Genomic DNA, 23,148 nt, shown 5'->3' with positions numbered 1-23,148 from the left:
GAGTTTTTATAGGATTGTGGATACATTCGCCAAGCGCTAATGCTAATTTCAGAACCTACTCCCTTAGAGCATCTCCAAGAGTTTGCTATCTCAATTTGGCATCCATATAATTTTGGCAAAAAAAAAAAAATAGTCTCCAACAGTTTGGCAAAACAACTTGGCATCAATAGCAACTTGGCAAATCTTCCCTCCGCGCGCGCAAATATACGCGCGCGTATACGGCTTGGCATCCGGGGCTCTTCGTTTCTTAGCGGGGCTCTTCGTTCGCTTAGCGGGCCTCTTCGTTTTGTTAACGGGTTTTTTTATTTTACCAAGTCAAAAATGCCAAATTCTTGGAGATGGATTGTTTTTTTACTTGGCATATAATTTTGGGAGTTGGCAAATTACAAGATTTGTCAAGTAAAATTTGACAAACTCTTGGAGATGCTCTTAGTTTATTAGACTTCGTAAATAACCTACCACCTCTAAAGTTCACTACGTATGTTTGAAGGTTTAAATATTTTCATATCGTCTCTGTAAATAAAAGAGGCTACACTCAAAAGTTTTTTTTATCGTCAAAAGTCATTTTTTAGTGCCCAAGGGTTCTGACATTGTGGTGGAGGAGCAGTGAAGCAAAGGGTAGATGGAAGGAGAAGTGTGTGGATCCAATTTACACTGATGGATGAAGAAAGGAGAACAAAGAGGTGGGTGGGGCGGGTGTCGGACAGAAGAAGTGCGATAGAAACTAAAAGCGGCATAAACATTTTAGGACATGTGCTTCTCTATAAAACTTTTACGTCACTAACATGTCCCCGTGGGTGTACCATGACGGGCATATTATGTGGTTATCCCGAAACTTCTTCTACCATGTCTAGATTTAGAGCAACTCCAGGAGACTCTTTATATCCTCTCTTTTTTTACCGAAATGGTAGGGAATCCCCTACCTATTTTTTTGTTTTTCCATTAAATGAAAGAATGATATTTACATGTAAAAATTACAAGGCAACTAGGCCCAAATAGAAAAAAGCAGCCTATACATTGTAACTATCTCTCCAAATATTGAGTGGGGTTTGTCTGCTGGGCTTGGCTTTAGTGCAAACTAAACCAAGTTCCTCCTTGAACTCTCTTCTCCAAATGTTGATGTTGATTTGACCCTGGTAAAAAATCACCTTGTTTCTAGTTGTCCAGATGATCCAGCAGGCTGTGATGAGGATTTCTCTGAAGATTGGGCTGCCAAAGTTGGTCCTGGCCTCTATTACCATATCAAGTGGTGGGAAATTCAGGTTCCAGGAAATGGGAATGGAGTTCCAGCAGTCCCGGCTAAAGGGGCAGTCAAAGAAGAGGTGGAAGCTTGTTTCTTCTCATCCACTACTGTAACACCCCAAATTTTGCACTTTTAGAAATAGAGTAAAAATGATTTATTTTGTAGTTTTGTGCTCATAAAAACATAGGTAAAAGAAATTTTTCTTTAAATTAAAATCCAACATAAGGGTAACAACATGTTTGTGCATACATGCCGTTGCATTGATACTTTTGTGATGAGTGGTTAGGAAAATAAATTCAAATCTCAATATTTAAAATATTGCTTTCAAGTAGTGGTTTAAAAAGAATTTGAAAATTTGCAAAAACAAAAGATGCCTTGTTTTTAAAATCTAAAGGCTTGGAAAAGGTTTTAAGACACGTTAGGACGATGCCTCTCTTTCCGGGAATCTTTCCGACCTTTTTCGGGATTAAATTCATATTTCTTGGAGTTTTATCTTTTTCCTTGATCAATGCAAAAGTCTTTTTCGGGAGCTAAACCACTTTGGTTGTGTTCCTTATTCTTCCATCTATCCCCAGGAATTTTTCTAGTATTTTTCGGAGCTCAGAGATATTTTTCGGAGCCTAAATAGTAATTCCCGATTTTCTGTAATTATTTTAATTCCGAAAATCAATATTTACTAAAATATCTCGGATTTCCAAAATATCCAAACCCTACGTGTATATATATGCCGGCGTAGCCCTCGATGCGAGGATTCCAGAAGTACAGCCCGTTTTTCGAGCCGCCAAACGTAGCCCCGCAGATCGGACGCCGAAGTTCCCCACAGCTAGGTTTCCGGCGAAGGTTCGGCGAGCTTTTCTGGCCAACTCCGGTGTCCCCTGCGAATTCCGAGACAATCACAAGGTTCGTATCGATCTCCTCTACACCGTCTCGTGTTTTGTTTCACGAATCCGTTACCGTTTGAACCGTTCCCCATCCTTTCTTTTCCTTCTCCGGCGAGCATCACCATTGTCGGCCATCTCTTGCCCTCGCGGCCAGCCCCAGGCCATGGGCTAGTGCTACCGCGCCGCTGCCTAGCCCCGCCGGCCATCCCTGTGCCCCTGCGCGAGCCCCTGTGCAACTTTGCTGCTTGCTGGGCCGCTTGGCCTACCGCAGCCGCGGCTCGTCGCTGCGCCGCTGGCCAGCCAGCAGAGCCCCAGCCGACCGCCAAGCTTCCCCCATGGCTCCTCCATGGCCAGCCGCCCAGTTTCCCCCTTGGCCGCTCCTGTTTCCCTCCATGCGTGCGCCCCTCTGTTTCCGTATGAACAGTGCCTCGTAATTCTACTGTAGCGCTTTTGATCCCGAGGTAGAAGAAGGGCATATCCGCGAATAAAGTTTTCTTAAATCGCAGACAGGTCCCTGATTCATTTAACTTCCGTCCTTTTCATCTATTATTCATCCGTATGATATCCGAATTCAATTCTTTCAGTTTCATCTTTCCAATATGTATTCCGATCATTGTTTAATCCCGTCAATACTAAATATTTTATTTATTTCAGCTCTTTTCAAGTGAAATACCTAGAATGCCCTCCCTTGTTTAAATCGTCCGGAGTCCGTATCTTTTCCGTCCGATCTCCGTTTTCAGCGGTTTTTGCGCTCACGCGATCGTAGAAACAAGACCTACATGTAAGTAACCTTTTCATAAGTTGTTTATCATGTTTGGTGTACTGCTTTTATTTATTTGTATATGTTTGCTTGTATGTCGAAGCGCTCTACGCAGTAGCGCTAATGTTTTTCATGTCACATGATTTTTCATATATAGCTAAATATTAAATTGGTTAACATGCTTATAATTAGTTTTATAACTAGAAACAATATAGGTTTTGTATTCCGGTGATTATACATAACCTGTTAATCTGATTAATCAGTAACTTCAGTACAGTCTTAGATTATAATTAGTTGAATGTTGCATATGTGTTAAGTATGAATAGATGCCCTCACATGATTTATGTTTTTAATTTATAGATGTTTAAATGACTAAAAGTATATATATAATCTTTTATAATTATAAAATATGACGTATACCAACATTAATGCCTTTTTAATTATGACTTGCTTAGATCAATTATGAGACATAATATAATTGTTCTATTAGTTGCTCTCACATGTTCTATATTTCTAAAGTAAAGTTTAAATACTTTATATAATATGAGATATGTTGATTAATAAAATATGATTAATTAGTGACATAAACATGTATGTCTTTAAATTGTAATTTGCCAAGTTTAAATGTGACATATATACTTTCAATATATATACTCTCATTTGTTATTATATTTCAATTTAATTTGCATAAATGATATCAAGATATTTATAATTAAGATATGATTAATTTATCTTAGTTTTCTAAATCTAATAACTCAAGTATAAAATGACTTAACTCAATTTTAGATATTCCCCTGAGATATCTTATACATGTTTTATGATCATTAAAATAGATAAAGCATATAGTTTTCTTTCCAACGTAAATCCTTCGATAGATGTTTCTGTTTTACCGTAGCTCCGATTAGTGTGCCTTTCGCGTGTGCGTGATCGTAGCAATGCGTAGATTAGATTTCGAATCTTTTCATTGATTGGTGTAATGTTCTAATCTAGTATGTTTGCTATGCATGCTTGTTCGGATGCTTGTGTGGTGCTTTTCGGTCTTGTCCAGTCGGTGAGTTTTGCGTTGGTGATCTATAAGAAGTTGGAGAAGAAGAAGAAGAAGAAAACGTTGAAGATTAAAGCTTACCGAAGGATCGGTGTTTAAGGCAAGTATAGTTTGGGTTTTTTTTCTGTGACCATGATCTTGAAACTTGATTAATGAATATGCTATAAACATAAAAGATGACTTGTTAGCAACAACAGGAGGGTTAAATTCCCTCTCCACAAGGTCTCATTTGTAAGTGATCATTCAGGACTTACAGTACAGCTGTGAGGGCTATATGGCTCTGGCTCTAGTTGTTTGGGAGACCTTTTCTAGCAGGCTTAGAGGATACTGCGAGTTGGGTATAGGACAGCCTCTGTCCTGTTATGCCTTGCTATGGAAGCAGCTTTTAATGGAAGGGGGGTTCCTATATCCGATGACCCTGCGGCCCTTCCCGGTTAGACGAACTTCTGAGCAGCTTTATATGATTTCCGGTGTTTGGACCTTGCAAACCCGTACATTTGGAAATCATGACTCACAGTGAAAGTGTACACCTCTGCGCAGAGTTTAATAAACTGATATATCAGCCATGCTCACGGTCACGAGCGGCCAAGGGATTCTTACGCCAAAGATGAGCACTTGTTTAATTATGCTTAACTGAGTTGTTTTGAGCTATTTATTATTCCATTATACTTGATCATGTGGCTATGGAATGCACTACCTTGTTGCTATATTTGCTGAGTTCGACATGGACTCACCCTTGCAATTTCCCCCACACCTCAGGCTGATGGAGTCTGAAGGAGTTAGGCTTGTGATCAACCAGTCAGTTGGATCCAGTGGAGTGAAGTCTGCACCCGGAGATCAGAGTTATCTATCTGTTAATTGCTTTCTAAGGTTATCTCTTTTGCTAAGTTCGCTATATATTAAGCATTGTGAATTGATACTGCCCCTTCATTTGTAGCTATATGTGAGGTTTGATTACCAGGGCTCACATATGGTGTGCATTCGGCTTTGTCCTTAAAACCGGGTGTTACAAGTGGTATCAGAGAAATGCTGACTGTAGGACGCAAGCCTAGTAGAAACTGGTCGTTCTAAGGTTTACAAGTTACAGCAAAAATCCTTGTTCTATAAACCTTGATATTTTCTTCTCTACTACATTCTTACCTTTGATATTCGTCCCCTCCTTGATGCTTCTTTAAAAGCTTTTTGTTCCCATCTACTTCTTGCTTTGATATGCTTTTAGAATCTTGTCTTACCACCTTCTCGCGCAATTTGAAGTTAAGCTATAGGATCTTTACCCATAATCTGCAGAAGACGATAGTATCGCAAGTTTAAGTCAATGATTGAATTGTGCACCATAAGTGCTTGTTGGCTTGTCATTATGATTATGTTTTGTTTTGAATCTTTGTAATGAGTGCAATGATTTTGTGGGATTTTCCACAAATTCATTTAGTTTATAGGCATAAGACATAAGGATTAGTGAATAGATAGCTGGGTTTTGGTTTTCTCCTGTTTTCCTATCCTATCTTTCTGGAGCAACCTGTCATCTTTGGTTTATATCTCTATTTTCGGGCAATCAAAAATCATGGTAAACTTTTAGAGAATACTAGATTTCAACATGTTTCTCTGACCTCAAGAATCACCCTGACAGCTATTAAGGTTATGAAGTTATGAAAATCATAAGAGGATATAGCTGTGCTGACTGAGATCTGGAGCAGTATGTGGTTTTCTGGTTATATCACAATACCTGCTCGAGAAAATGTTACAAAATTTCTATGGGATCAACTGGACTTCTGTACCTATCATATGCCTCTGGATTAACCCTCATAGCTATTTTAATTTGGGAAATATAGTCATCACAAGTAGAAGTTTCTGTGCAGTCTGAAACCTAGAACAGTTTATGTTGTGCCCTATTTTCGACCAACTTAGCTGTAGAATCTGGAGAAGTCTTCTACATGAAAGTTATAAAGGATTTAATGAGCTTTCCAACGGTGTAAAGTACGACATTATTGGATTTACAGAACAGGAATTATAGTAGTTTTACTGCACTGCTATTTTTTTCTACTCGCGGATAAACTGAGGTTACTTGTTCCTACTTATACACATGAGTTCCTCTTGGTTATCAAAGGTCATCCTGATAAGTTAACTCACTTAGAAGAAGATTCAAGCTATCCTTTGGTGCCCTACTTGATCTTTTCTTAAGGGGGTAGCCAAGGCATAAAGGAATCGCAAGATGGAGGTCTCATATAATCTAGAGCTTCACTTGGAAGTATCGGTTATTCCTATGGTTGAGAAATCACTATCAGACACAAGGATCTTTGTTCAAGATTGTTAACAGGTTGGATCATCTACAAGGAGCTCAAATATTTTGTCAAGATTGGTCTTCGCTTCAAGCTATCATCACTTGGGAGTTCAACCTTCAACTCAAGACAAGTTGGCACTGATGGCATACGAAAATATGATGATTGGACTCCTCTACAGTTGGATCTTTGGCAACTTAAGTGAGTTTAGTTTGGATGGAGTTCTCTTTTTGGTTGTGGGATGTCTCTAATGATAGAATTATACAGACAATCGCTCAAGAGAGATGTGTTGAGCTAGAACCCGCTTAAGTATGCAAGAGTGATTCAGAGTTCCTCGGAATGGTAAGATTCTATCACACGTTCATTAGAGGTATTATAGTGTTGAACACAAGAGTTTCTTTTATAAAGCGGTTGGCAAGGATATGGATGTGCTCTAGGTAAGAAAAGCAGTGAATTATGCATCAAGTCAACTATGGAGGCTTGAGATGGGCTATTTGACATATGAGATCTAGAGATATCCATTGTGGAGCATAGTGGTATTATCTACTTGGACATGAAGAGTGATATCTACGTGAATCATAAGAATCTAAGGGACACTTTCAGTAAGTTGGTTTGAGATTGTGACATCAGTGTTGGGTTCAATTAACCAAATGTTTTTGGTTTAGAAGTATGTGTTATCTTTAGAAGAAATAAAAGTCATTGCCAATGCCGTTAGCAAATTGGAAGAGCTATGCTAAGAAGATTGAACGACACCATGGATTAAGTTTTATGTTTAAGAGTCACAACTCAACCTGAGCATATATATAGTTAATAGTGTTTTGAAGTTGGAATCTATTTTGGACCAAGAGAGAGTAATACATGAGGATCAATTGGAATATGGATGTATGAGGTAGTCGATTTGATATCTTGGACTAAAAAAATCTAGCAAGACATGTTGAGAAGTATTGTGTTACATTTTGGAATTAGTGAGGACAAGAGTTTGTCACCTAATGGATTCCAAAGTGGTCTTTGTGAGAAGCATATGGAGTGTCAGTGTAAAGAATAAGCTAGCACCCAGCTGCAACAGTTCATTGAGGTTGTTAAAAAGGAAAAGAGAAGAGGCCTAACAATTGGAAGAGTACCAGAGAGTTGGTTTGTGGATACTTGAGAGTTAATTAGAGGGCCTAGAAACATCTTGGGATCAGCGAGTATGCTATTTGGAGTAAAAGTTAACAGGTGTGCAAAGTCAAGAGGAATCTTTGTCAAGATGGTGGAACTACTCGAGAAAGTGGAGAAGATCCAATGGCAGTGTGTATTCTAGTGTCTTGATCATCATCTTCCGAATCTCGAGGACGAGATTCATCTTAAGGGGGGTAGAATTGTAACACCCCAAATTTTGCACTTTTAGAAATAGAGTAAAAATGATTTATTTTGTAGTTTTGTGCTCATAAAAACATAGGTAAAAGAAATTTTTCTTTAAATTAAAATCCAACATAAGGGTAACAACATGTTTGCGCATACATGCCGTTGCATTGATACTTTTGTGATGAGTGGTTAGGAAAATAAATTCAAATCTCAATATTTAAAATATTGCTTTCAAGTAGTGGTTTAAAAAGAATTTGAAAATTTGCAAAAACAAAAGATGCCTTGTTTTTAAAATCTAAAGGCTTGGAAAAGGTTTTAAGACACGTTAGGACGATGCCTCTCTTTCCGGGAATCTTTCCGACCTTTTTCGGGATTAAATTCATATTTCTTGGAGTTTTATCTTTTTCCTTGATCAATGCAAAAGTCTTTTTCGGGAGCTAAACCACTTTGGTTGTGTTCCTTATTCTTCCATCTATCCCCAGGAATTTTTCTAGTATTTTTCGGAGCTCAGAGATATTTTTCGGAGCCTAAATAGTAATTCCCGATTTTCTGTAATTATTTTAATTCCGAAAATCAATATTTACTAAAATATCTCGGATTTCCAAAATATCCAAACCCTACGTGTATATATATGCCGGCGTAGCCCTCGATGCGAGGATTCCAGAAGTACAGCCCGTTTTTCGAGCCGCCAAACGTAGCCCCGCAGATCGGACGCCGAAGTTCCCCACAGCTAGGTTTCCGGCGAAGGTTCGGCGAGCTTTTCTGGCCAACTCCGGTGTCCCCTGCGAATTCCGAGACAATCACAAGGTTCGTATCGATCTCCTCTACACCGTCTCGTGTTTTGTTTCACGAATCCGTTACCGTTTGAACCGTTCCCCATCCTTTCTTTTCCTTCTCCGGCGAGCATCACCATTGTCGGCCATCTCTTGCCCTCGCGGCCAGCCCCAGGCCATGGGCTAGTGCTACCGCGCCGCTGCCTAGCCCCGCCGGCCATCCCTGTGCCCCTGCGCGAGCCCCTGTGCAACTTTGCTGCTTGCTGGGCCGCTTGGCCTACCGCAGCCGCGGCTCGTCGCTGCGCCGCTGGCCAGCCAGCAGAGCCCCAGCCGACCGCCAAGCTTCCCCCATGGCTCCTCCATGGCCAGCCGCCCAGTTTCCCCCTTGGCCGCTCCTGTTTCCCTCCATGCGTGCGCCCCTCTGTTTCCGTATGAACAGTGCCTCGTAATTCTACTGTAGCGCTTTTGATCCAGAGGTAGAAGAAGGGCATATCCGCGAATAAAGTTTTCTTAAATCGCAGACAGGTCCCTGATTCATTTAACTTCCGTCCTTTTCATCTATTATTCATCCGTATGATATCCGAATTCAATTCTTTCAGTTTCATCTTTCCAATATGTATTCCGATCATTGTTTAATCCCGTCAATACTAAATATTTTATTTATTTCAGCTCTTTTCAAGTGAAATACCTAGAATGCCCTCCCTTGTTTAAATCGTCCGGAGTCCGTATCTTTTCCGTCCGATCTCCGTTTTCAGCGGTTTTTGCGCTCACGCGATCGTAGAAACAAGACCTACATGTAAGTAACCTTTTCATAAGTTGTTTATCATGTTTGGTGTACTGCTTTTATTTATTTGTATATGTTTGCTTGTATGTCGAAGCGCTCTACGCAGTAGCGCTAATGTTTTTCATGTCACATGATTTTTCATATATAGCTAAATATTAAATTGGTTAACATGCTTATAATTAGTTTTATAACTAGAAACAATATAGGTTTTGTATTCCGGTGATTATACATAACCTGTTAATCTGATTAATCAGTAACTTCAGTACAGTCTTAGATTATAATTAGTTGAATGTTGCATATGTGTTAAGTATGAATAGATGCCCTCACATGATTTATGTTTTTAATTTATAGATGTTTAAATGACTAAAAGTATATATATAATCTTTTATAATTATAAAATATGACGTATACCAACATTAATGCCTTTTTAATTATGACTTGCTTAGATCAATTATGAGACATAATATAATTGTTCTATTAGTTGCTCTCACATGTTCTATATTTCTAAAGTAAAGTTTAAATACTTTATATAATATGAGATATGTTGATTAATAAAATATGATTAATTAGTGACATAAACATGTATGTCTTTAAATTGTAATTTGCCAAGTTTAAATGTGACATATATACTTTCAATATATATACTCTCATTTGTTATTATATTTCAATTTAATTTGCATAAATGATATCAAGATATTTATAATTAAGATATGATTAATTTATCTTAGTTTTCTAAATCTAATAACTCAAGTATAAAATGACTTAACTCAATTTTAGATATTCCCCTGAGATATCTTATACATGTTTTATGATCATTAAAATAGATAAAGCATATAGTTTTCTTTCCAACGTAAATCCTTCGATAGATGTTTCTGTTTTACCGTAGCTCCGATTAGTGTGCCTTTCGCGTGTGCGTGATCGTAGCAATGCGTAGATTAGATTTCGAATCTTTTCATTGATTGGTGTAATGTTCTAATCTAGTATGTTTGCTATGCATGCTTGTTCGGATGCTTGTGTGGTGCTTTTCGGTCTTGTCCAGTCGGTGAGTTTTGCGTTGGTGATCTATAAGAAGTTGGAGAAGAAGAAGAAGAAGAAAACATTGAAGATTAAAGCTTACCGAAGGATCGGTGTTTAAGGCAAGTATAGTTTGGGTTTTCTTTCTGTGACCATGATCTTGAAACTTGATTAATGAATATGCTATAAACATAAAAGATGACTTGTTAGCAACAACAGGAGGGTTAAATTCCCTCTCCACAAGGTCTCATTTGTAAGTGATCATCCAGGACTTACAGTACAGCTGTGAGGGCTATATGGCTCTGGCTCTAGTTGCTTGGGAGACCTTTTCTAGCAGGCTTAGAGGATACTGCGAGTTGGGTATAGGACAGCCTCTGTCCTGTTATGCCTTGCTATGGAAGCAGCTTTTAATGGAAGGGGGGTTCCTATATTCGATGACCCTGCAGCCCTTCCCGGTTAGACGAACTTCTGAGCAGCTTTATATGATTTCTGGTGTTTGGACCTTGCAAACCCGTACATTTGGAAATCATGACTCACAGTGAAAGTGTACACCTCTGCGCAGAGTTTAATAAACTGATATATCAGCCGTGCTCACGGTCACGAGCGGCCAAGGGATTCTTACGCCAAAGATGAGCACTTGTTTAATTATGCTTAACTGAGTTGTTTTGAGCTATTTATTATTCCATTATACTTGATCATGTGGCTATGGAATGCACTACCTTGTTGCTATATTTGCTGAGTTCGACATGGACTCACCCTTGCAATTTCCCCCACACCTCAGGCTGATGGAGTCTGAAGGAGTTAGGCTTGTGATCAACCAGTCAGTTGGATCCAGTGGAGTGAAGTCTGCACCCGGAGATCAGAGTTATCTATCTGTTGATTGCTTTCTAAGGTTATCTCTTTTGCTAAGTTCGCTATATATTAAGCATTGTGAATTGATACTGCCCCTTCATTTGTAGCTATATGTGAGGTTTGATTACCAGGGCTCACATATGGTGTGCATTCGGCTTTGTCCTTAAAACCGGGTGTTACAACTACTGCAAAGAACACAGATGTAGTCTTCTGATTTCATATTTTTCCTTCTCCAAAGGTTTCTAGTATTGAGTCTATCCCTCAGCAATAACCAGAAGAAAAACTTATGCTTACCCAGATTACTCGAGGTCCAGAGCCAGGAGAAGAGGGGAGATGTTTCTGTGTGTCCAATGAGTAACTTATAAACTTTTTTGCTACTGAAGTTAGAGGGTCTCCAAGACTAAGTCCAACTGTCACTGATGTTTTCATCCCACACTCTCTCTGGAAGTAAGGCTTGTAATTCAACAAATTGTGCTGTAGCTTGTGTGGAAAGGGGAAGACTGAAGTTTCTGCTGGTGTCTTGATCCAGAAAGAATCTGATGGAGCACTTTGGCTTCTTAGTGAAAGAGAATGGTTGTGGGAAGGAATCTTTAATAGCTTCTCCCATCCAGCAGTCAGATCAAAAGAGTGTTGTGTTTCCTCTGTGGGGGTTACAGGATGCAAGACCTTGGAACTTATCAAAGAGTTTCATGATGTCTTTCCACCAAAAGGAACCAAATGGGCTTCTAGCATGTGGTGGAGTTTGGGTGTTGGAGTAGAACTTAGACCAAGTCAGAGTCACCCAAGGGATATCTGCCTGATTATAGAATTTGTCTAAGTGCTTCATGAGTAAGGCATTGTTCTGGCTCTTGATATCAATTATGCCTAAACCACCTTGATTCTTTGGTTTACAAGCTGTTTCCCATGCTGCTAGGCATTTTCTTTTTTTATTTATGTCACCATTGCTCCACAAACAGTGTTTTCTATAAATGTCAATCTGCTGAGTGACTTGAGGGGGGAGCTTTAGACAACACATGTAGAAGGTTGGAAGAGCACTGAGAACTAAATTAACAAGTATCAGTCTACCATTGTAGGATAACAATTTGCTAATGCCAGATAATCTTTTCTCAATTCTAGTGAGGAGTGGACTGAATTCTTGTAAAGACGGCCTTGTTGTGCCCAAAGGTAGCCCTAGGTAAGTAAATGGCATGGTTCCAACCTTGCAGCCAAAAGTGTTGGCCAAGTGAGATGTTCTAGCATCACTCATGTTGATAGGCACCAGAAAGGACTTACTGAAGTTTACCTGTAGGCCAGTGCTATCAGAGATGGATCTAAGCATACCTTTGAGATTAAATAGAGTTCTTGCATCACCTGGCAGTATCAGGAGGGTATCATCAGTATATTGCAAAATGGGAAAATCACCTTCAAAGATGTCACAAAGAGGGTGTTTTATGACCCCAATCTGCCATGCTTTGTTGATTATTGTCTGAAGCAGGTCTGCAGCCAGTACAAAGAGCAAGGGAGAGAGGGTCACCCTGCCTGACACCTCTTTTGCATGTAAACATTTTTCCAGGTATGCCATTAAGCAGGACAGAAGAAGATCCACTGCTTAAAATGTTGTGGGTCCATCTGATCCATTTATCTAAGAAACCTTTATGCTTTAGGACTTGAAGAATGACTTGATGTTCCACTTTGTCAAAGGCCTTCTCAAAATCTAGCTTGAGTATGTGTCGGGGTTATAACCCCAGGGTATCTCAGGGCATCGATTAGTTAGCAGGCCGAGCGGCCCACAGTACACCAGATAGCGAAAGCCCAAACGATCGAGGCTAAGGACGGGGTCAGCCATGACCCCTCCCTTCTACCTTAGCCGTACGCCGCACAAGAGTTCATGACCTCACCGCCGTCCTGATCCTTGGGAGAAACGGGGAGAGGTCGAGCCTAGCCAAGCGCGTCTGCTCTGACAAGAGTGACACGCCACACTGACCCCGCAAGCACCTCGGTCCGGTCAGACGCCATCCCTGCACTACGCAGCACGGACAAGATAACACCGCTCTGTGGTGACCACCAGTACGGCGACCCGCCATCCAAATATGGTCCAACAAGACATGCGTATGATCCTACCCACTACGGGATGGGATCCACGATAGAGGCCTTGACTTAGAGGCCATCCAAGCTGGCGGGGACCACGACCCCGGGGCTCGGGATCGTGGCCACCATGATAATGTGGTGGACGACGACCTAAGGGCGGCTACCAACTCCTGTACAACGCCCCCGGGAGATCAGGAAATGACGACGAAGACCACGACAGAGACCACGTCGCATAGGACGACTGGCGAACCACCACCGTGCCTACAGTGCCACCACGACCGGCACAGTAGCACCACGCCACACCTTACCGCAACGTGGGCACAAGACCATGATGACAACCACGCCCAGGCGTGCACCACAAGACGGCGTAGCTTGCAAGCCAAGTTAGCTAGGCTCCACCCTTAGGCTCACGACCCCTCGGTCGGGAGAACCTTTTTCTTTGTACATGCCCTAGTCCCGAACTCTATATAAGGACAGCCAGGGCATCTTTCCTGGCACTCTGAATCATCTTCACATTCTTCACACTCTCTGGACTCCTGAAGCTTCTCTTTAGGCAGTTCATCTCCTAGCTCTAGCTCGCCTACCTCTTCTACCATTCTTGCACCCCATTGTAAGAACTTTAGAGCATTCAAGCGAGGAACACACACTCGATCATCTCTGAGACTAGATGTAGGGCTCTGGCCTAAACCAGTATAAATCCTCGTGTCTTTTGGATGCTACCATCATCTTCCTAGAGCAGCGCGACAATCGTATAAATTTACTAGTCCGGTTTACAAAATACCGACAGTATAACTATCTCTTTCTTGGATTTATGGCATAGATGCAAGAACCGAAATGCCCAGGCTAAGCAATCATAGATTGTTCTACCTTTAATGAAGCCATACTGGTTGGTGTGAACCAGCTGAAGAAACTGTCTCTATATCCTTCCTTGCTAGGAATTGAGTTTTTGGTAAAAAGAATACCTTTCAACAACTTCTTTAATTGGTTATCCATATATAGCCATCCACTATTCCCAAATTCTCGCTAGCCAAAGTTAGAAAGCAAGAATGGCTCTATAGAGTATGTAGAAAAGTTATTTTTTTAATGTCAGGGGAGGGACCCATCTCAATAAGGTGCAAGGCTAGGGATAGAACCCTGGCCGGCTGGCTCAACCACAAGAACCCTCACCGGCTGGCTCAACCACGGGGAGCACATGTGTTGACACAAAAATGTGACGATGTGATCAACACACAGCAAGCCGGAAGATCTGAGCGGAATGAGACCAGAGATCTGCTTGGCTTCAATATAGAACCAGCTGATTCTGAAAACCCAACGACGTGCCAGTCAATTTGACCTGCAATTGACAAGGAGAAGAAATATTATCAGTAATTTAAGGTGGAATATGTCAGTGTTGCTCCAGACAGTTCCAAATATGCGGCTAAGTAGCCACTTCAATAAGGCTATCGACTAAATAGTCGATATCTAGCGTATTCATGAAACGAAGATCTTTACATTAAGGATGATCGGCTAATGTTAAATGATGATGACGTAAATCAAAATAACCAGTGCCCATGGATCATAAAATTTTTATGGTGACTGATTAATCGAGACAAAAACAAGTACAACACACCCAAATACAAAATTTATAAGATCCTTAAGATTCCAATATATACTACCAAATAGTCGATTGATGCAGTCTTTGATTATAGAATTGGTAACAAGCAAAGAAGCGATATAAGAAAACAACATCGGCTAAATGGAACATGATCGGTATAAATCGTCGAGCCGATAAGTTTGATGAAAAGAGTATAACATGCGAACAAATCGACTGTCTAATATAAATGAATCTACAGACAGTCTGAATCTAATCTATTATCATTAACAGTGAGGTTCGATCAGATCGATGCAGCTATGATAATGATAACAAACTAAAGCCAAAGAATCTATAAAACCATCTATATGTTGATAGATTCATAAAAAACATGATATATGCATGAGAGTATAGGCAATCGGCTAAATAGCCGATGCAGTCATAGCAAACAAACAGAGTACATATCTTGATCATGAACAAAACCACTAATCGATAATTTCTAATCTAAAGTCTTACCAGTGAGGTTCGATCGGATCGATGCAGCTATGGTAGTATCATTAGATTAGATCTCATTAACTAGTGAGTTGATTCAAGATTGAAGCATATCTTTGGATGCATACTATGTTTGATTGGAATAGAGATGAAACAGTCGATCTAGCGGAATTAAGCCATCAATTATAAGATTTGAAGTGTGATCAGATCAAAGGACGACCCATTAAGATGATACGATGCCGATCTATCTCTATCTCAATCGAGAGATTTGTTATAATTAATAAAAAATTAATTATAAACAGATCGATAACTGGTGAATCAACAAAAAATAACAAGGAAAATCTTACTAATCTTAGCAGATTCGATAACTGGTAATATTGTATTAAACAACAAGTTATTTAACGCAAGATCGATAACTTTGATCTATATTATGATTCGTAAGAGATCAATCAGCTGATGCAGCCTTACAAACAATGATATGGATCGATAACTAACTTATATTATAGCTCATAAAAGATCAATCAGCTGATGCAGCTTTACAAGCACAATACAAGTCGTGACGGTACTCACAAGCAAGCTAGAGGTCGATCGGTCGATGCAGCCTTGTTTGCTGAAGAACTCACCGAGATCTACAGTACTCCTACTCCTAATGCGATGGCGAAAGCCGGTAAGATTATATTGATTGAGTTTTCATGTCCTTGTACAATAACCGGGGTCTAATATTTATACCCAGAACCTAAATATGAATTAATTTTTCCTTATTTGTAGAGTCCGACACATCTTCCTGACGCCATTCAAGCATAGCCCATGGACGCCGTCTGCTGACGTCATCTATAAAATAGCCGATTCCGATATCGCATTCAAATCAGCCGGTACTGATTCACATCTAATCGATTGCTTGATGACACAATCTTGGAAGCTTTGAGTTCTCGCGTTCTTCTTTCTAAATTTTGGTGTAAACAACATGCTACTACACTATAAGTGCGTCTACAATAGAAAAGCTGTTGGAGAGTCATAATATATAGAAAATAATTTTTATGCAAATGGCTCACCAAATGATGATACAGAGACTGAGTTTTAAAAAGACTCTTGGGGATGTTCTTATAGTAGTATAAGTATATATCTGATGTTAGGACAATTTAACTAGTTCAAAAATTAAGGTTGTCATAACTAACGACATATATTTAAAACCCGAGAGAGTATAGTTATGTAGAAATTTAATTTTCTTATTAAGTTGCTCTCTCTAGAGTCTATCAACTTCAACTGTAGTTCTAAATCCAACATTTATGGAAAGAGTAGGTGTGTGTGAATGCAGAAGTGGTTCATTAATTTAAGTGGTCTTTATGGCCCATATTCTTCCTAAAACATCATTTGTTTTTGGGTAAATTTTTAAATCAATAACTGATGCTATTGTGAGAACGATGGAGCATCCAGTTAGTTGGGACTTTAAGTTTTATTTGACAGTATATAGTAGAGTTGGAGTCAGACTCTTCTAACCCAAACATCCTCGTAAATACTCCCCCCAGACAAGAGAGTCCCCTTGTTTTTTTTTCATAGCGTATACTGTATGCTCTTTTAAGTATTTATATTTCACAATTTCCTACCAAAGTCCCTCCGTTTCTATGTTGCACCACCATTTAATGTTTAACTTTCTCAAGTCTTTAATGCCTAAACCTCCTTTCTCCTTACTCTTGCATATCTTTGTCCATTTCACTAGATGTTATCTCACTCTCAACAGAATTGATTTTGAGTTCAGACATCATTTCATACATATAAGCAACAATTTCATATTGACAACACCCTCAGTTTCTCCTTTTAGGCATATAATAGTGTCATCAGCATATTGTAATATTATTGCTACACCTCTTGGTATTATATGGTCAACTAAGACAATGAAAAGCTTATTTTCCTAGGCTTTGGAGACCATTCTAGTTAATATTGCTACACCTCATAGGATAAAACTTATCTACACTGTTTTCAACACAAGAAAGTCTTGAAAACTAGGACATAAACCCCCTCTAACACTGGCCTACATCAAGCAGCAGAAGGTTAAATTATTAGCCCTTGCTCTTAATACGATTACTCGGTCTCCAAGTACTCCTTGGTTTCTGGAATTTGGGTTCCAGCGTCTAAGAAACTGGACCGCTGGGAGTAGTAGTTTGAAAAAAATGAGAATTTGAGTTTGTAGCCATACTAGGCAATAGACCGAGCAATGAAAGAACAATGAAAATACAGTTGGTTGAAGACAGTAGTTCTAGTTCTTTTCATAAACGGTTTTATTGGAACTAGTAGCATTCTAGTAAGGGTCTGTTTGATGTATCCAACTAAAGTTTAGCTAGCTAAAATTTCAAAGTAAAACTTTAGCCAGCTAAAAGTTTCCCAGCTAAACTTTAGCTGAGGTGTTTGGATGCTCCAACTATTAGCTTTAGCTGAGTTGAAATAGCTAATCACAGCTAAACTTTAGCTGGTCTTTTAGCTGGGCTGTTTGGATGCCTAGCAGCTAAATTTAGTCAGCAAAAGTTTAGTTGGTGCATCCAAACAGGCCCTAAGTTGGAGATAATTGAGCAACGCTATAGTTTTAGGTAGTGTTTGGATGCGAGGACGAGCTAGGAAGGAATGGGACGGACCTGGGATGAGGTGTTTGGTTGGGAGGCCACCAGGAGCGAGGACGTCCCACATGGGAATATTCTCGTGAGACGTGGGTTCCCTCGCCCCCAAAAATTTGACGGACGGGGTCACCCTAGGTGGGATGAGCGGCTCGCTTGCGAGGAAGAAAGAAGAGGAGGCACGCCGGTCACGGACGGGGTCGCGGGCGAGGGCTCAGGTCACGGCCGTAGGCATGGCTCCAGTCGAGGGGGCGGTGGTGCGAGGGGCTGCGCACGCAGGCATTGACACGAGCGGCGACGGAGGCGCGAGGAGCCGCGCACTACGTGAAAAACGGTTTATAGCAACGGCACAAATTTTTTTAGGGGCGGCTGGTGATAGAGCCGCCCCTACAGTGACGTGCTCGGGATCCACGAGACTAACCGCCCCTACAAATAAAACAGCAGGGGCGGCCGGTGATACGAGCCGCCCCTACAAATGGGTATGATTTGTAGGGGCGGCTCACTCACCAGCCGCCCCCGGTGTTTCTATTTGTAGGGGCGGCTGGTGATTGAGCCGCCCCTACAAATACCCCACGTACATGAACCGTCCAAAATATCTACTGCCTCGACTCCCTCTCTCTCTCTCTCTCTCTCTCCCCGTCTCGACTCCCTCTCTCTCCCTCGCTCTCCCTCTCCTCCGAGCCCCTCCGTCTCTCCCCCACGTCGCCCCTCCCTCTCCCCCACGAGGTGACGGGACCCCCTCTCGAGCAGAGGCGTACGGCGTCGCAGCCCCCTCTTCTCCCCGCGGCGGCACTCGGCGGCGCACCCTAGGGTGGCGGGGGTTCTGGGGCGCGGCCTCCCGGCGGTCGCGCGGGGCTCGATCCGGCGAGGACTAGCCAGATCTGAGTGGCCACCACCAGATCCGGCGAGGAGAAGCCTGATCCGGCGAGGACGAGACTGGATCTGGCAAGCGGGTGCGGCGGCAAGGATGAGCTCGATGCGGGTCGCGGGGAGGCAATACTAGGAGCGCCGAACGCTCTAGTGCCGTGGGAGCTCACCTGAGCAGCGCCTCACCGCGCAACCGTGGTATCCTCTTCCGCTGCAGCGGTCACGACCTTCACTGCGGTCCGGCGGCAGCGGCCTCGAGCCAGCGGCGCTAGGCGTCCTCGAAGGCACGGCGTGCACGCTCGGACTCTACGGCCTCCTGGATCTCGATTAGGCTGCGCTGCACCTCGGGGTCCGCCGTGGGTGACTCCGCCTCGACCGCCGCATGTGCGCCGTGCGGGCCACGGCCTCCCTTTGCTCCCTCTGGCGGCGCTACTTCTTCTCCCGCCGCTTCTCCCTTGTCGGCGTCGCTGCAGCGTCCGGGGCACAATCAGGGCTGCCGCCACTGGCCACGTAGGTTATTAAGATTTGGTAATTTTTATTTAAGGATAAGGAATATCAGATCGATGGAAGTTTACTGCTGACCCAAATTGAATACCTGCTTTCCACCCCTCCACCCTCTCCTGTTTTGCAGTGACTGCGCGACGGCCATGGCGGCACAACGGACACCTCCTGTAATGCACGCACTGGCCAGGCCATCTTGCTCATGAACACGGTCATCCAGTGGTCTTTGTACGGCAAGAACATTAGCATCATCGAGCCATGGTGGTGATGGTGTGCTTTTGCTAGCCCAATGGCGCAGCAGACCAGGACAATCAGGTTTGTTAGATTCGCACACACACACACACGGCCTGTTTGTTCAAATGCTCCAGTGCAAACATGGATATGTGTATAGCTGTGGAAGTAAGTGTATTTCATGCTATTAGGATTTAGGAGTAGTTATATATGTATTGTCAGAAAAGCTAGGGGTTCTCCAATTAAGAGAAATCATGTTTTCAGTGTTGTGCTTGATTACCAGAGGATGTACTAGACTGACTTGTAGATATTCCTTTTAGGGATCAACTCTACATGCAGTACTGCATGGTGCTTTTCTTTGTAGCCTAGGTTGCTGCGTTTTTGTTTCTTCAGTGCAATTCTACATTGTTGTCACTGAGTTTGTGAATATCAATTCCTGTATGAAATGGTAGACACATGAACAAATATACATTATTTAATGCAAGTAAGAGGCAAGTGATAATATTCTGTCACTGAGTTTGTGAATATCAAATTTCTGTATGTAACTGATGAGCACCTATCAGTTGATAAATGTACTCATGTTTATTAACAGATACAGGTAAGAGGCAAGTGATAATATACTTCTGCTTGCATAAGTGAACTAATAATGCTTAAATCCATTGCTCGGTAGAAACATATTGACTGATGTCACTACCGGAGACTGTGTAGTCACCGAGTGCCCCGACAATTACCGAGTGTCAAAAGTCGGGGCACTCGGAAAAAAGTGATTACCGAGTGCCAACACTCGGAAAACATAAACACCCGGTAGTCAACCGCTTTACCGAGTCAGCACACTCGGTATACTCAGACACTCGGTAAAACCACAAGTTTACCGAAGGGGTGCACTCGGTAAAAACGGTCACTCGGTATTGACGTGCCACGTCACCTAGGATAGCAACCGTGCCCAAACGGCGTCAAGGCATGACATGTTTACCGAGTGTTATGATCATACACTTGGCAAACATGAAAATTTTACCGAGTGTTGGGCCAATACACTCGGTAAACACTATCTTTTACCGAGTGTATTTGCCCAACACTCGGTAAAATTCAACCAAATTTCTTGTTTTTCCCTTCATTCTTTTTCCTCTATCCACATATGATATTTAGTACTCCATTCCAAAATATGGTGTTTATTTCGATTTATTTACTATATTTCACAAAATTTTCATTCTTTATGAAAATTAGGAACATATCGTGTGAATTTAATTGTAATAATTAAAATCGAACTCGATAAATCACAAGATTGGAAGAATTAACATTGAAGCATACATCTATGTTATAGAAAAAATTTCATAACGTTTTGGAAGTATTTTTACATTCGTCGCTGCCGAACCGGTACATCTCCCAAAGGGACGCTAAACATTCAAAATGACGAGTAGGATTTCTATTAAGAGTGAAATTCAACATTATGATTTGAACTTGGAATTTTTTAGATAGTAAATAGATGACATGAAATAGTTCATGTGAAAGTTTGGTGAATTTTAGGATTAAATTGGTATTTTTTCTTTTTTGTTTTGCATGAAATAATGGATACTTTTACCGAGTGTGACCTCAAACACTCGGTAAAGGTTAGCCACGGCCCACCTGCCTGCCATGCTTATGTTTACCGAGTGCCGTAGATCGGGGCACTCGGTAAACATGTACCAGGGCTGCGGTGCTTGAGTTTACCGAGTGCCGTACATCTAGGCACTCGGTAAACAGAAGCATTCAACAAGCCGTTTCTCCCTCAAATCGTTTCCTACTTTCACACACACACCGCACACGCCTCCCCACCGCCGCGGCCGCCTCCTCCCCTCCACCACCGCTGCCACCGGGCGGTCCCCCACAGCCGCCGCCACCGGAGAGACGGAGAGAGAGAGAGACGGAGAGAGAGACAGCGGCACCGGCGCACCGGACGACGATCCCCTCCGCCGACGCCGCCCCGTGCTCCCTCCTTCGCTCCCGTTCCCGCGAGGTGGGGTGGGGTGGGCCCCAGCAGCAGCGGCGACGGCGAGCACTCTCTCCCCTCCCCTGACCACGGCCTCCCCTTCCGTACGTGCTCCCGCCGCACCGGTGGCGACAAGGGACCCCTGCCTGCTCCCATCGACGCCAGGTACCTGCCCTGTTGCCCACCTCTCCCCTCCATCTGGTGGCGCCGTGATGCAACTAGTATTAGTAGATGGCTGCAAACATCATGGCGCCGTGATGCTTTTCATTTGATTGAGTGTCCTTTTTTTCTAAGTAGGTCATGATTTGTTCAACCTGAATGTAAGGAACCTTTGTTTACAACTACATGACACAACTGATATATGTTCACCACTAAGGCCTGATTTGATCAAAACAAAGGACATGTGGGGAAATTTTAGAGGATTGGAACTATAGGAAAATTTCTTGGAGAGAGGTGGACCACAAAGACCGGGTTTCCAATGTATATGGATGCCTGGTTATCAAGCACCTGTAGCTGATTCCCAGACGGTATTTGTCCTGACAAATTGTTGTAAGACAAATTCAAGTGGCTGAGTGCGCTTAGAGATGATACGCTCTTAGGGATTTCTCCAGAAAGCCCATTACGTGATAGATCCAAAGATTCCAGCGACTGTAAGGCACCGATATTCATTGGGATTGTCCCGCTTAGATCATTCCAAGAAAGGTTTAAGCTTGTCAGTGCAGTAAGTGCACTAATTTCTTCAGGAATATGCCCTGTTAAGCTGTTGCAAGACAGATCCAAATTTACCATAAACCTGATTCCAGTTGTAAATTCAAGTTGCTGCCCTTTAGTGACAACTGATAAACTATCATTGTACAACGTGCTCATGTGAATGAACTCATTAGGCCCAAATCTCATCCCTCCAGAAAATGACAATCCATAGTAGACGACAACATTTGAAAGTGACAATCCATAGTAGACGACATCTGAAAGTGAGCCATTGCCAGCAGGAATGTGGGACATGGCCTCCAAATTCACAAGTGACGTGGGGATCATCCCTGAGAAATTGTTAGAAGCTAGGTCTAAAAACTGAAGATCTTTCATCTTGCTAAGCTCGAAAGGGATGTCACCAGTGAACATATTTGAACGTAACCTCAGAAATGCTAAGGACGACAATTTCTCTCCTATCCATGTCGGTAAGCTCCCAGAAAACTGATTAAATGCAAGATCAAGAAATATTAGGCGCTGGCATTTTTGGAGAAAAAGAGGGAATGGTCCTGAAAGACTGTTGTCATATAAGTTGAGCATAAAGATTTCTGAAATCATCGGCAAGCTTGGGTTGGAACTTGAAGACCCATTACTGGTAGATGTGTTCCCTTCTTCTGAACTGTCCCAGCAATTAGGAAATGGACCTTGCAGTAGATTTCCTGATAGATCTACAAATTGTAAGTACTTCAATTTGCAAAAGGAATTTGGAATTGTACCAGACAACGAATTTTTGAAGAGAAGAAGTGATTCTAATGCCGTAGCTCCAAAATCAAGTGGTAGTGGCCCTGATATATTGTTTCTTGATAGGTCAAGATACATTAAATTTTTTGAAAACTTTGGAAGACCACCTTCTAAAAGATTCATACTGAAATCCATTTGCTCCAATAATCCAAAAGCACGAACGAGTTGGGAATGGCTATGCACAAAAAATCTATGACAGTACAATAATGCCAGCTTTCTTTCTGGTGCCAGTGGCATCACTCACTGAGGCCAGTTAATTAATTATTCAGCTCATCACATCCGGAGAGGCCTAAGCTCAATTAACCTGAAGCTTGCAAGCACTACTAGTAGTATAGCAGTAGTACTTACGGCTTGTACAGAGCAGTCAAATTAAGGATACGATGAGCAC

The 23,148-nt window shown here is 41.9% G+C and overlaps 1 long non-coding RNA gene and 1 pseudogene across 2 annotated transcripts; one reads left to right on the top strand and one right to left on the bottom strand.

Annotated features, from left to right (window-relative positions):
- The first annotated feature begins 2,008 nt into the window (after nucleotides 1-2,008).
- On the top strand, nucleotides 2,009-14,327 carry LOC136509259 (uncharacterized). 2 transcript variants are annotated; one of them, XR_010772294.1, is made up of 5 exons: nucleotides 2,009-2,143; nucleotides 2,779-2,905; nucleotides 8,992-9,118; nucleotides 10,146-10,242; nucleotides 10,902-14,327. It is a non-coding gene; the product is annotated as an uncharacterized lncRNA (long non-coding RNA). The 2 variants fall into 2 exon arrangements; XR_010772295.1 differs by lacking the exons at nucleotides 2,009-2,143; nucleotides 2,779-2,905 and adding an exon at nucleotides 8,222-8,356.
- Nucleotides 14,328-21,570: 7,243 nt separating this feature from the next.
- On the bottom strand, nucleotides 21,571-22,728 carry LOC136507064 (receptor-like protein EIX2; annotated as a pseudogene).
- Between the last annotated feature and the right edge of the window lie 420 nt (nucleotides 22,729-23,148).

Source organism: Miscanthus floridulus, chromosome 15 (assembly GCF_019320115.1).
Source record: "Miscanthus floridulus cultivar M001 chromosome 15, ASM1932011v1, whole genome shotgun sequence".
In the NCBI taxonomy this organism is placed as follows: domain Eukaryota; kingdom Viridiplantae; phylum Streptophyta; class Magnoliopsida; order Poales; family Poaceae; genus Miscanthus; species Miscanthus floridulus.
Note: the sequence above shows the minus strand (reverse complement) of the source record. Positions and strands in the feature narration are given on the sequence as shown.